Raw genomic sequence first — 12,489 nt, 5'->3', positions numbered from 1 at the left:
TTTTTTTTTTTTTTTGAAGATTTATTTATTTAATTTATGTATGAGTACCCTACCCACACATATGCCTGCAGGCCAGAAGAGGGCACTAGATCTCATTATAGATGGCTGTGAGCCACCATGTGGTTGCTGGGAATTGAACTCAGGATCTCTGGAAGAGCAGCCAGTGCTCTTAACCTCCGAGCCATCTCTCCAGCTCCCCTTAATAATCTAAAACATCAAGAAAGCTCAGGGAGCTGGGCATGGCAGACTTGATGCCACATGCCTAGAATCCGAGCATGTGATCGTGGAGGCAGGGCCTAGAGTTCAAGGCAGCCTTGGCTACAAAGCAATTTCAGGACAGCTTGGGCTTCATGAGACCTTTTCACAGAAATCAAACTCAGAAAGATAGAGGCAGGGAAGGAAAGGAGAGGAAACAGAATGTCAGTGGTTGGAAGCTCCCAATGACACCACCACTATGAAGGTCATCTTCCAGCAGCAGTTCACACTGGTCCCCATGCAGAGCTCTCTCTCTCTCTCTCTCTCTCTCTCTCTCTCTCTCTCTCTCTCTCTCTCTCTCTCTCTCTCTCNTCTCTCTCTCTCTCTCTCTCTCTCTCTCTCTCTCTCTCTCTCTCTCTCTCTCTCTCTCTCTCACACACACACACACACACACACACCCCTCATGGAAACAAACCAAAGCACTCTACCATCAAATAACCTCAGGAAACACTGCTCACAAACCAGCCTTGGGCAGCAGGAAGCTCGCCTGATATGAAATGCTCAAAAAATTTCTATCATCAGGAAACTCTTCTTTAAACTTATTGAGCAGAATTTTCCTTATCTAACACCATGTCGTTTTGACTTTCCAAGGGATGTGGTGTAGCTAACATCAGATGGGCACACAACTTTCCAGTCTCTGCATTCCTGGTAAGCATCTCCTCTCTAATCTTCAGGGGGTTCCTTGATAGAGCAGGCAGCAAAGAGAGATGTATATATTTCTTCAGTATATCTCCAAAGTCCCAGGGAAGGACACCTGCTTGGGTCACATGAACAAACGAAGCCTGAAAACTAGGGTTCAGGGGCCATGGACACAAAATCACAGGGCCTTCTCTGCAGCCAGGGAAGCCAAACCACACAGAGATCATGTGGTCTCAGTGGCCAAGACAAGTTCCCTTTAAAAGTGTGTTTGAATGTGTGCGCATGCATGCAAGGTTCATGCATACACAGCCACTCGTGAAAGCCAGATACAGAGGGGGAAGAGGAATCTGTACGCTGAGCTCTAGAGTGTTGAGTATCATCTCCGTGTGCCTGAGCAACGACTATTTCCAATTTAAAAGTTTCTAATGCTTAGCTTTCTATCTCCCTCCCTCATTTGCTCCTCTCCCCAACTCAGCACAAGTCACCTTACCGTGGATCAATGCCTGAGAACTTCTGGGCTTAGGGGAAGGCAGTTGTCATCAAAGCCGTTGTGAGGCAGAGGCTGGAGGATCAACTCAGTTCCAGGGCCATCTGAGTTCTAGTCCGGCCCAGACTACATAGTGAGGCCCTGTCTCAAAACAACAAAGGCCTTAAGAACCATTCCTGTTTCGCTTTTTCCCACTTCTGAGCTACAGAAAAGCTATTTAACATAAAATTACATTTGGAACCCGCCTGCTTATCTGTAGTGTCCTTGACAACCTCGTCCAAGCACAGGGCTCTATTATTATCAAACCCAGAGTGTGAGCAAGGGCCAGGCTTCAGTCCCGGGCTTTCTGGGGGTAGAGACTGAGATATGTGCCTCCTCCCAGAAGTCTACTGCTTTTTCCTACAGAGGGAGTTTCCATAGAAACAATGGTATGATCAGCATCTAGTACAACTTATCTCTTCAGCACGCCTTACTTCTGCTAAACTTATCAAAATGATTCTAACAGGGCTAGAGAAGGCTCAATAATACAGCACTTGTCTGGAATGTTCAAGGGCATGCATGGGTTTCAGCTTTGTGGGGCTGGGGCTGGGGCTGTGGCAGGGTGGAGTGAGAAAACCTTTTGAACTAAGTTAGAGCAAGAAAAGGGCACAGGCATCTGCAAAGTGTCTCACCTAAAGCTGCAGGTAACAAAACTCTGACTCTCCCGTCTGAAGTCATAAGGACTTCTTAAAACTTGGATGCCACTTTTCTGGTGTTCTGGACTCCAGACATGCCATCCTGATGGCAAGGGGCATTCTGATCATTTCATCCTTTCTCTCTGGCTCCCCAAAATCGTCAGCAAAGTCCTCTATGGAGCAATCTCCCATCCACCTCCCACCAAACATCATGAATTATAGATGTCTTGCCCACTGTCACCAGCCCCAGGCATCGATTTCTCCACAGGGGTATCCACCCAGCCCTGAGTGGGCAGAGTGCCTTACTCTAACTACCGCCTGATCCAGGACTCTACTCACACAGCGCTGGAATTTTTCTGTCAAAGTCCTGTTTTGCAAAAACCCCAATGCATCTAAAACAGTCACAAAAGCAGAAGGTGCCAAAGAGAAGTGGCGAATGCGGCATGAGAACTGGGCTCTGTGGCAGAAGGCACTGCGAGACCAGAGAAAGCGAGCTCAGAATCACACAGACGACAATAATATAGACTGGTAGAAAGAAGCATACCCTGAGAGGCAGCAAGACAGGAGGACCCCAAAATACCAAGACAGAACAAAGGGAACTACATGTGAAGGCGGACAAAAGTTGGACAGCCATCAGCCAAGATGTAGCAGACTTCTCAAAAAGTATTAACAAAGTAGGAGAGCTCGTTAAGTCCATGGTAGAACATTTGCTTGGTTGCGTACAAAGACTCAAGTTGAATCTCCATCACTAGAAATAAAGAAAAACTATTAAAACCCCAACATCAGTGAAGAGACAGTCTGGGCATGTCATAAAACACTTGGCCTCAGCTGATCGTGGGTACATGTTTGTGTGTATATATGCAGGAGTAGCTACATATTGCTTTCCACCTTATTTTAAGGCAGGGTTTCTCACTGAACTTTGAGCTTGTCAATAAATTAGCCCACAAGAATCCTACTCTTCCTCTGTCTTCCCACAGACACACACGAGCACTAAGCTTACAGAGGAACACCAAAGTACATCTTCTTACATGGATGCCTGGGATCCACGCTCAGGTCCTCTCAGGCTTGCATGGCAAGCACTTTATCCACTGAACCATGTTCCCAGTTCCTTGTGTACTTTAAAAAAATATTTATTCCATAGGGTTTAGAATCTGTGCCAAGGTCACCCAACAAACAAAATGGTAGTTATGCCCAAGATGGCTGTACAGGCCACGCTGGATTCCTACTTGTCTGCACACTCTCTTTATCTCATCCTCCTTCTCCTAGCAGCAATAAGAGGGCTTGACCCTGTCACGGGGCATTCCAGGGGCGTTCCCCAAGCCACAGAACGAGGCTCTGTTTTTCTGCTCCCTCGTCCACTCCTACCTTCCCGTCTGAGGACACCCCCATGTTCCTAACGGGGTGTGCAAATGGCTTCTGCTAGCCATGAGTCCTCGGTAGGGAACCCGAGCGCAAGCTTCTCACAGGTCCATTATTTAAACAACTTATCATGATAACGTGGGGAGCCGAGACTCAGAAGACACCCTTCCATACTTCAAGCCTGCCGGGCAGCTCCAAGTGAAAGAAAACCTCGCCACGCTTTTCACTGGTTTATTCAGTCCTCCCAGTCAAAGCACTCAAACAGGGCTGGGGAGAGGGCTCACACCACACAGGTGTGAAGACCAGTCAGGGTGACAAGAATCCAAGCAAAAGTGAGACAGGTGTGCTGGCACCTGCCATCCTAGCACTGGGGCAGCAGGGACAGGGGATGCTGGTCTTACGTCAACTCGATACAAATTAGAATCATTTTTGAAAAGGAACTTCAACTTAAAAAAAAAAAAAAAAAAGTTTCCACCCGACTGGTCTATGGGCAAGCCTGTGGTGCATTTTCTTGATTGATGATTGGTGCGTGAGGGCCGAGTTCACTGTGGGCAGTGCCATCCTGGGCCGTTGGTGGTCCTGGGTATTACTAGAAAGTAGTCTGGGAAAGCCAAGAAGAGCAAGCCAGTCAGCGGTGTTCCTCCATGGTCTCTGCATCAGCTCCTGACTTCTCTGGATGATGGACTACAAGCTACAACCTGAAAGAAACCCTTTCCTCCCTAGGTGCCTTTGGTCATGGCGTTTCGCCACAGCAGTAGAAACCCTAAAACAGTGGGGTAAGCTGGCCATGCAGACTAACTGGAATTAGCAAGTGCTGGGCTCAGCAAGAGATCTTGCCTCAAAAAAAAAAGTGGTCAAGAGAGACTTTGGGCCTTACACCCACACAGATACAGGAGCATGCACACCTGCACACACGTGTAAACACAGATCCTCATGCACACACACGCACAAACCACATATAACAGCAGCCGAGAGTCTGTGGATCTTTGAAGGCAATCTGACTGGCACAAGAAGCAATCTGCACTTAGTTATGAATAAAAACATAACCAAAGCCTTTCATTTGTTTCTTTTCACGATCCTGCTAGTGTTGCCCAGGCTAGTGTCAAACTCGTGAGAATCCTCCTGCCTCTCACCCTTCCTAATTAGGGAATTGGAGAGCTGTGATTACAGGAAGAGATGCGTATCTATGCCTGATCCAAGTCCTCTTCTTCAGCTTCTCCCAGGATTCCTATGAATTCCACTGAAGCGAGAGCTCCTTTTTTACTCACACCTTGGTCTGCACGACAGCGGTGTCTCTCTGAAGACAGGTCCTCATCCTTAGGCTTCATAAAGATAACAGCTACGACTCAATGTGAGAGAAGGACTGATTCAAATGGCACCTTCAGAGACAAAAACCTCAAGGCCCTCATCTCAAACGGCAGTCTTTGCATATAATTTAAACATGTGCCTTCATGTACTTCAAAGCCTCCCTAGGATCCTTATCATATTCAGTAAGGTACCAATGGTATATGTTATCATCCTCGGATGCGATAGAAATCCATAGCATAAATGTCACAGTTAAGCTGCAGTATCTGAGGGGTAATGATGAGGAAAAATGCATGCATACTTATAAAAGACACAGCTTTTTATATTTCTGACCTATAGTTGGTCACATCCACAGAAGAGAAACTTACAGAGCCAAGGAGCTGACTGCACAAACATCTAAGCATGCTATCCGCTTGATCATTATATTCAAGGTCTAACTCAGCCCAGGTTGGCCTCAAACTTACTATGCAGCCAAAGGTGGTCCTGAACTCCTCCTGCCTCTACCTCCCAAATGCTGAGACCTAGATTCAAACAGGCATTTTCTTAGACTGGAAAAGAGCTTAGTGGTAGATCACTTGCCTGGCATAGACAAGACCAAAATTCCATCCCTAACACTGCAGAAAATTACTAGCACAGGCTAGGGCCCGTGTGCCCTCCCTAATACTACAAAGATCATTGGCATTGGTGGTGGTGACGGTGAGGATGGCAGGGATGATGACAGGAGCTACCTTTAATAGCTGATTTCTTCCTCTGCAAGAGCAGAAAATACCATTACCTCATAATTGTAATTAAATAAAATAACTCCAAAGACCTGAAATCAAGCGCATGAAGCAGATCCAAGGACTCACTCTCTCCAGACCCTCCCACTTGAGACCCAGCAGTTCATAATCACCCCAAACGTAAAAACAATGAAGACACAACAACCCCATTTGAACAGCAACCTGAAGACACCTAAAGTTACAAGCCTTTTTGTACTGTTAATAGAAATCCATTTAGTGCCAGATTAGCTCTGTGTCTGTCAATTCCACGACACCAGACTTAGGAAGTGTAGGAAGCACACAGAGGCCCACACAGTGGTCAGAGACCACGTCTATTACTGTCTGTTACGCTAGCTACCAGGAAATTTTGTCTTATCTTGGATGTAGTCATAAATAGAGTAATAAATGAAAATAAGGTTGGCTGTCGGAGCCCATATGCTCTCCTTTCCGAGACAACAAAAGGCTCACCCAGTGTGTGTTTACACACAGCAGTGGCAGCTGGATGGGAGCCAGAGAAATCAATGAAAGCTTGATGTTTGGAAAACCACTAAATACAAACAAGGAGGTTGTGCATCTCTGGTTCCTTCCATTGTAAAATTCCCATGGCGAAGTTGAGGTAATCCTTGAATTTTAATTTGACCTGATCAGAAGGTGGGTGTTGTCTATGCTGTTTCAATTAGCCACTCTGCTTTGCAAGGTCCCAGGACCCAGGCACCACAGGGTCCTTCCAGACACTCTCCAGAAAAAAAAAAAAAGGCAATTTCCGGTTCTCAGCATTTTCCCACGGGTTGTTTTTCCTGATCCTAGATGGCTCATTCTCATTCTTATTCATTCATACGCTCTGCCCCTTCCTGTACTTTTCTCCCTCCCCTCATTCCTCCCTCTCTCTCTCTCTCTCTCTCTCTCTCTCTCTCTCTCTCTCTCTCTCTCTCTCTCTCTCTCAAGTACCCCAGGCTGATCGCAAGTTGAATTGGTAGTAGAAGATGACTTTGCACTTCTGATGCTCCTGCTTCCAACTTCCAGATGCTGGGATTATACACAGGAACCACCATACCCAGCTCTTTTCTCAATTTAACACTGAACTCCAAGGGCTGGAGAGATGACTTAGTGGTTAAGAGCACAGACTGCTCTTGCAGAAGACCCAGTTTCAGTTTACTGGCACCCACATGGAAGCTCAGAATCATCTGTAACTACAGTCCCAGGGAATCCAACTGATGTCTTCTTCTGGCCTCCATGGGTGGCTCCAGTAGGCACGAGGTGCACAGAAATTGATGTTAGCAGACACACACACACACACACACATGCAAATAATAATAACAATAACAAATGTTAAAGCCTAACTACAAGCCATGCATGATGTCACACATTTACAACTAGCACATGGGAAATGGACAGTAAAAGCAGGAGTTCATGTCTGGTCTGAGCCATATGAGATTTTGTCTCAAATAATAACAATAAGAAGAATAAGTAATACGACTGAGAACAAATGAGGACATGGCTCCATGGTAAAATGCTTGCCATGCAAGCACAAAGACCTGAGTTTGGATACCCAGCTTTTATGTCAAAAGCCAGGCATGGTACCATGTGCCTGTTTACACTCTACATCCCCCATCCCACTCCAAACATCTTTTTTTTTTAATGCTTTTTAGGCCTTATCACAAGCAGCATGCATGCACAGTGCTGTGGGTTGAGGTGTTCTGTTCCACTAAGCTGTGTGTGCAGAAGTTCGATCCCAGTGTGGAGATGATGGAGCCTTTAAGATGTGGTATCTAACAGGAAGTTCTTAGATCACTGGTACTCTTGCAAAAGATAAACATAGTTCTCAGGGCCCTCAGTTAACTAGCTCTCAAGAACAAGTGGTTATACAAAAGAGTAAGCAGGCCCTTGAATCTCCAGCTTTGCTCTGTCACCTCTCCCTAAAGGGCCCCAGAATCTCTCATCTATGGGATACCGCCAATCAAGAAAACCTCAACAGAGGTTTTCACCCTCCAAAATTGAGCTAAATAAACCTTCTTCCTTTACCAAGGACCCATCCTTGGATATTTTATTATAGCAATATAAAAGGGACCACTATCAGGTCATTATCAGTCTCTCTTGCTGCCTAGATGGTAGCTGAATACATTTCTATTATCTCTGTGAGAGGATAAGTAAATAAATAAAGAACTGTATAATATAAGCATTGACATCAAACTTCAAGCTAATGGAATTATGCAAACTGTCAGACTACTTCAGTCAGTCTCTTTAAGATAAGTTATCTTCCCTGCACGTCAAAACAATACCAAGTGAAAGCTGCGGTAGGGAATGTCACTTAGCGACAGGCCCCCAGCAGAGCCCTCGCATCTCCAAGGAGGTCCTCTTTCCCACATTTTTTAAGGTACTTAGCCATCAGCTTTCACAGAGATGACATAGCACAAATCCTTTCAGCCTAAACAGCTCACGGCAACACGTGAACACTCTTACAGAACAAATGCTCTGGCCTCATGGTGGCAAATACTCATAGCTCCACGGCTGTCCCCCACCCAAACGATGACAACCTCCTCTCTGAGAATTGCTCTACTAGATACCCAAGAGCAAACTGAGCACATCACACGAGGCTCAGAGGAACCTGGTCCCTAAGTCAGAGTGTGCCCTTCTCTGCTGGCTGAGAAAAGGCCTCTTCCACACCCGCTCAGCCAGAATATATGTATTTTATAAAGCAATGAATGGATGATGGATGGATGGATGGCACATAGGAGGCAGAGACAGGAGGATCAGGAGTTCAAAGCCAGCCTAGGACACTTGAAGCAAAAAGGAAGATGGTAAGAAAGGGCAGGGGAAAAGTGAGAAAGAAAGGGAAGGAGGGAGGGGATAAGGGGAAAGAGAGAAAGTCACCTTGAGCAGCATTTTATAGTATTCACCTTTGGCACAACCCCTTTCGAATCCATTGTCACTCTCCCCAGTGGCTGCTACAAAGACTCCCATGCTCCATTGGCCTTCAGGGAACGCGTTCTTCTCTTCAGTATGTGCCCGAATCCTGTCTCTTCTCTTCCCTGGTTGTTTTCTATGCTTCAGGCTATATGTTACCTATCTCCACATCCTCACTACTTCCTGTCCTGGAATAGAGTCCATCTTCCGACACAGTGTGACATACTCTCATGTCCCTTCAAGACCTAGTGAACTGAATTCGGGCCACACAGTCATCTCTGTTCATCCCTACCATAGCTCTTCTTGTAGGAAACCAAAGGATATTTGATTTACCTCCTCTCTCCTCAAAGACACTGTGATATCCTTTAGGGTCAGATCTGGGCCGAATCTATTTCCTGTTTCAAATCTTAGCTCTTTGCCTGACAAGTCAGGATCATAAGAAAGCAAGCCATGCCTGAGGGTGTGGCTCAGTTGGTAGACGGCTCAGCCAGCACTCACAAAACTCTATGTCCAACCCTTAGCACAGCAGAGAGCTGGTGTGGTGATGCATGTGTGTAACTTCAGCTCTCAGGACTTAGAGGTGGAAAATGGATGTTCAAGGCCATCCTTGGGGTTACGGAATGAGTTCCAGGTCAGCCTGAGCTACAGGACAGCCTATATATTATTATTAATAATAATAACTATACCCATGAAGAGGCCGTGATTCAAACATTCATCTACAGCTGAGTGATACATGTACTCAATGGACTAGCAATTTTTAAAAAGTATAGAAATTCTGACATGCACTAACATGGGAAACACTCTCTCTTATTGCTTTAAAGGAGTCTACGCCTCCTGTCTTCTGCTATTGTCATTCAAAGATGATCCCACAGGAAGCAGGCACTCCCTAACTTACAGTGATGGAGCTGCATGTGGAGTGCCAGGCAGCACTGTGCCAAGCGCTGGCACGCCGTGGGTCTCACATTCCAGCAGCCAACCTACTGCACTGAAATTTCCCCTCCTGCACTAGAATAGGTTAAAGTGTCAATCAATGCCAACGACACCTCTCGGCTGAAATACTTCTCTAAGTGGCTGCCCATCAGTACAGCAGTGATCTGACCCTGGCATTACATGAACACACAAGAAACAGCCAGCCAAGCACTGGCATCTCCTCTATGCCCAGGGAAACCTGCAGACACACATCATCTCCGGCATTCCATTACCTCATTGGTCAGACTTGACAAGTGTTTTCCATCTACTTCACGCTTCTCCTTCAGAAGTCTCTCCACTACTCTGTAACACATTCTGGCATCAATCGAAAACATTTCTGTTGATTATAAGTACATGGGGAGCTATGTCCACTGCCCATGGTGGAGCAGGCATTGGAAAGGTTGTACCACATGCACGACCAGCTTTATGTTGCCCAAACAGCATGTGTACCGCACCTGTGAGTGCACACACACTTGAGTGCCATCCACGGGCTCTAAAAAATCGTTCTTCTTCCTCTGGCTTTCTTCTAGAATTAACTTAAAAATATTGGTATCATGGCACAACCCTGTAATTATAACACATGGGAGATGGAGGCAGGAGGATCAAGAGTTCAAGGCTAGTGTACCAGTGGTTCCCCTCAGCTACATAAGATCCCCAAACAAGAGAGACAAGACAGGCAGGGTGCTGTTCACAGACTGCTGGATATAAGTGGGGTTAGGAGTACAGAAAGGTCTAGATCCTTAAGGTCCTCCCCATCCTGGAAGCCTCCAAAATAGCCAATGCAGATCCCTTTCACTAGACCCCACAGGAAGCTAGAACAGTGTCCAGTTGAAAGACCAGGGCTACCACGGATGCCAAGTAACAGAGAGACCCCTGAAACAGCCAGCCCAGCCTGCACAGGAAAAGACGGCAGCTCCCTCTCTCCGAGGACCTACTCAGGGGAACTGATAATGTGTTACAGGGCTGCAAGGCATAAAGTGAGTTATATGTAAAGCATTCAGAATTGATGGCAAGCAGATGGGAAGCAGGAAGCCAGGGTTTGCCAGCTATTAGCGTTGCTTGCTTTTCCTTTTGGGTCCTCCCTCTTTCTCGAGCCAGTCCCATCTTTTCTACTGGCAAATACAGCAGGTCTGGCCCACCCCTGCTTTTTCTCACCCCTGGGTTCCTCCCTGCAGCAAATGTGTTGTTCACACATACAGGGTGCTGGATAGGCCAGAGGGAGAGACAGAGTGAGTTTTTCTATCTTACCTGGCTTGTTTTTAAAAACGTTATAAACTAGTGAGGTTCACCCGCATTCTAAAGCTTTTCTGTTGGGGAGGGGTGACACGGTCCAGCTGTGTAGCCCAGGCTGACTTTAAATGTGAGGTGCTATTGTCCCAGGCTCCTGCATGCTAGGAAAACAGGTGTGCACTATCCTTTCCAGCCTCTCTGTCAGTGTTTTCAAGCTGGGATTCGATCTGTAGCCCAAACTGGCCTCAAACTTACTAGGTAGCTCAGACAAGCCTCAAATTTACGGCAATTCCCCTCATTGCATACCCAAATGCTGAGATTATAGGCACATGCCATCATGTCTAATTTTTATTCTGGGTCTTCAAATGAGGCGACCTATGTTCCTGGCCTGCCCTCAGCATCTGCGCTCCATCAACTGACTCTTGTCTCAGCATAAGCTGTGCACAGGGATTTTGAGGACAAACAGACAAGGTAAGTGGTACTTCTCTAATCTTCCTCCAGAGAGCCATGTATTTTTGTTTGTTTGGTTGGTTTGGTTTGTTTTTCAAGACAGGGCTTCTCTGTGTAGCCCTTCCTGTCCTGGAACTGGCTCTGTAGGCCAGCCTAGAATTGAACTCAGAGATTGGCCTTCCTCTCCTTGAGTGCTGGAATCAAAGGCGTGCACCACCACCACCTCCATCACCTGGCGAGCCATGTATTCTTAAAGCGGTGAGAGCACAGTAAGATTCAGTATTTTTAAAACCTAAAGCGACTTTATGACCTTCAAGAAAACATTTTGCACAAGTTTTACGCTTCTAGGGATCTCCACTCCTTAAAAGCAGCAGGAGGAGTCTTTAAAAGGAGCCTGAAGAAGGCCACTCCTTGTCAGACCTGCATTCCCTTGTTCACATGAAGCCAACAAACTCAAGAGTTCAATGAACCCAGATCTAATAGCAGCAGGGACAGCAGGAGGAGGAGGAGGAGGAGGAGGAGGAGGAGGAGGAGGAGGAGGAGGAGGAGAAGAAGGAGAAGAAGAAGGTGGTTCAGGACGTCAACGGCACTAGATCTGGATTGTTGGTCTGAAAGTGAACTAACCTCTCAGGATCACCCAGTCCCCTCTAAAGCCAATGATCCTCCCTTAATTAGCTCCTGCTAGATTCATAGAGTCTTCCTTTTAAGGAAGTGGAGCCCTCTGAAATTAGCATAACTTTCAGTATCAAAGGGCACAGATTAGAGGAATACATGCTAATGCGCCCTGCAAAATCTTTCTAAGTTACTGTGCTAAATTACTGCCACACATCAACAGTAAGTACTGATTTCTTTTCTTAATGGCAAAAACAAACTCCCACCAGGAAGGCAGCCAAGGGAAGCCTGACCGAATGCAAGGATTTCTCTGAGTACAGGAGAGCAGCTCACAAATGCTCTAATTAGCTTACTCCCTGTGTAAACTGAGGCTTCTGTTGAACTCTTTATAAAGAGGCTATGTTCCCCATTATTTCAAAGCAGGCCGCTCCTTGTTGTGCCTGCCTTCCTTTGCTGACATTAAGAAACTTAACTCAAGAGAGTCCAAAGAGCCCAGTCTCCCATGAATGCATCTTTAAGTTTTAGGGTTCACTAAATGAAGCTTTTCCTATATATTAGCTATGTCCAGGCCCTGTTTTGGGTCGAGTGAAATAAACACATTTACCTTCTGGGTGTCCTCATGACCCTCCTCCTCCAGAGAGAAGAGCAGGGAAACTGCTCCCATATAAGACCTCCTGTGGGGAACCTATGAAATACTTGTCCACACCCAGAGCTTCACCATGGTCAGGAGTTTGCCTGAAGGAGGAGTGCTGGATCAACAGAAATCCAGTCTCCTCCCTCTAGCGGCACAAATGGAGCTGTGGGGCAGAGGTAAAAAAAAGAAATGGAACCATGCCGCACTTCTAAG

The 12,489-nt window shown here is 46.3% G+C and overlaps 1 protein-coding gene across 3 annotated transcripts in view; it reads right to left on the bottom strand.

Moving 5' to 3' along the window:
• Carmil1 (capping protein regulator and myosin 1 linker 1) overlaps nucleotides 1-12,489 on the bottom strand; it is a 262,924-nt gene that overhangs the window by 211,594 nt on the left and 38,841 nt on the right. The window contains exon 1 of one of the 3 annotated variants that reach the window (XM_050142252.1): nucleotides 1,385-1,707. The exons of the other annotated variants lie outside the window; for them this stretch is intronic. The gene's annotated coding sequence lies outside the window, so the exon portion shown is untranslated. Of the gene's footprint in view, nucleotides 1-1,384; nucleotides 1,708-12,489 lie in introns of those variants that run through there. 3 annotated transcript variants of the gene reach the window in all.

The sequence above is a fragment of the Alexandromys fortis genome, unplaced genomic scaffold (assembly GCF_014885135.2).
Source record: "Alexandromys fortis isolate MF-2015 unplaced genomic scaffold, M_Fortis_MF-2015_v1.1 scaffold_5, whole genome shotgun sequence".
NCBI lineage: Eukaryota > Metazoa > Chordata > Mammalia > Rodentia > Cricetidae > Alexandromys > Alexandromys fortis.
Note: the sequence above shows the minus strand (reverse complement) of the source record. Positions and strands in the feature narration are given on the sequence as shown.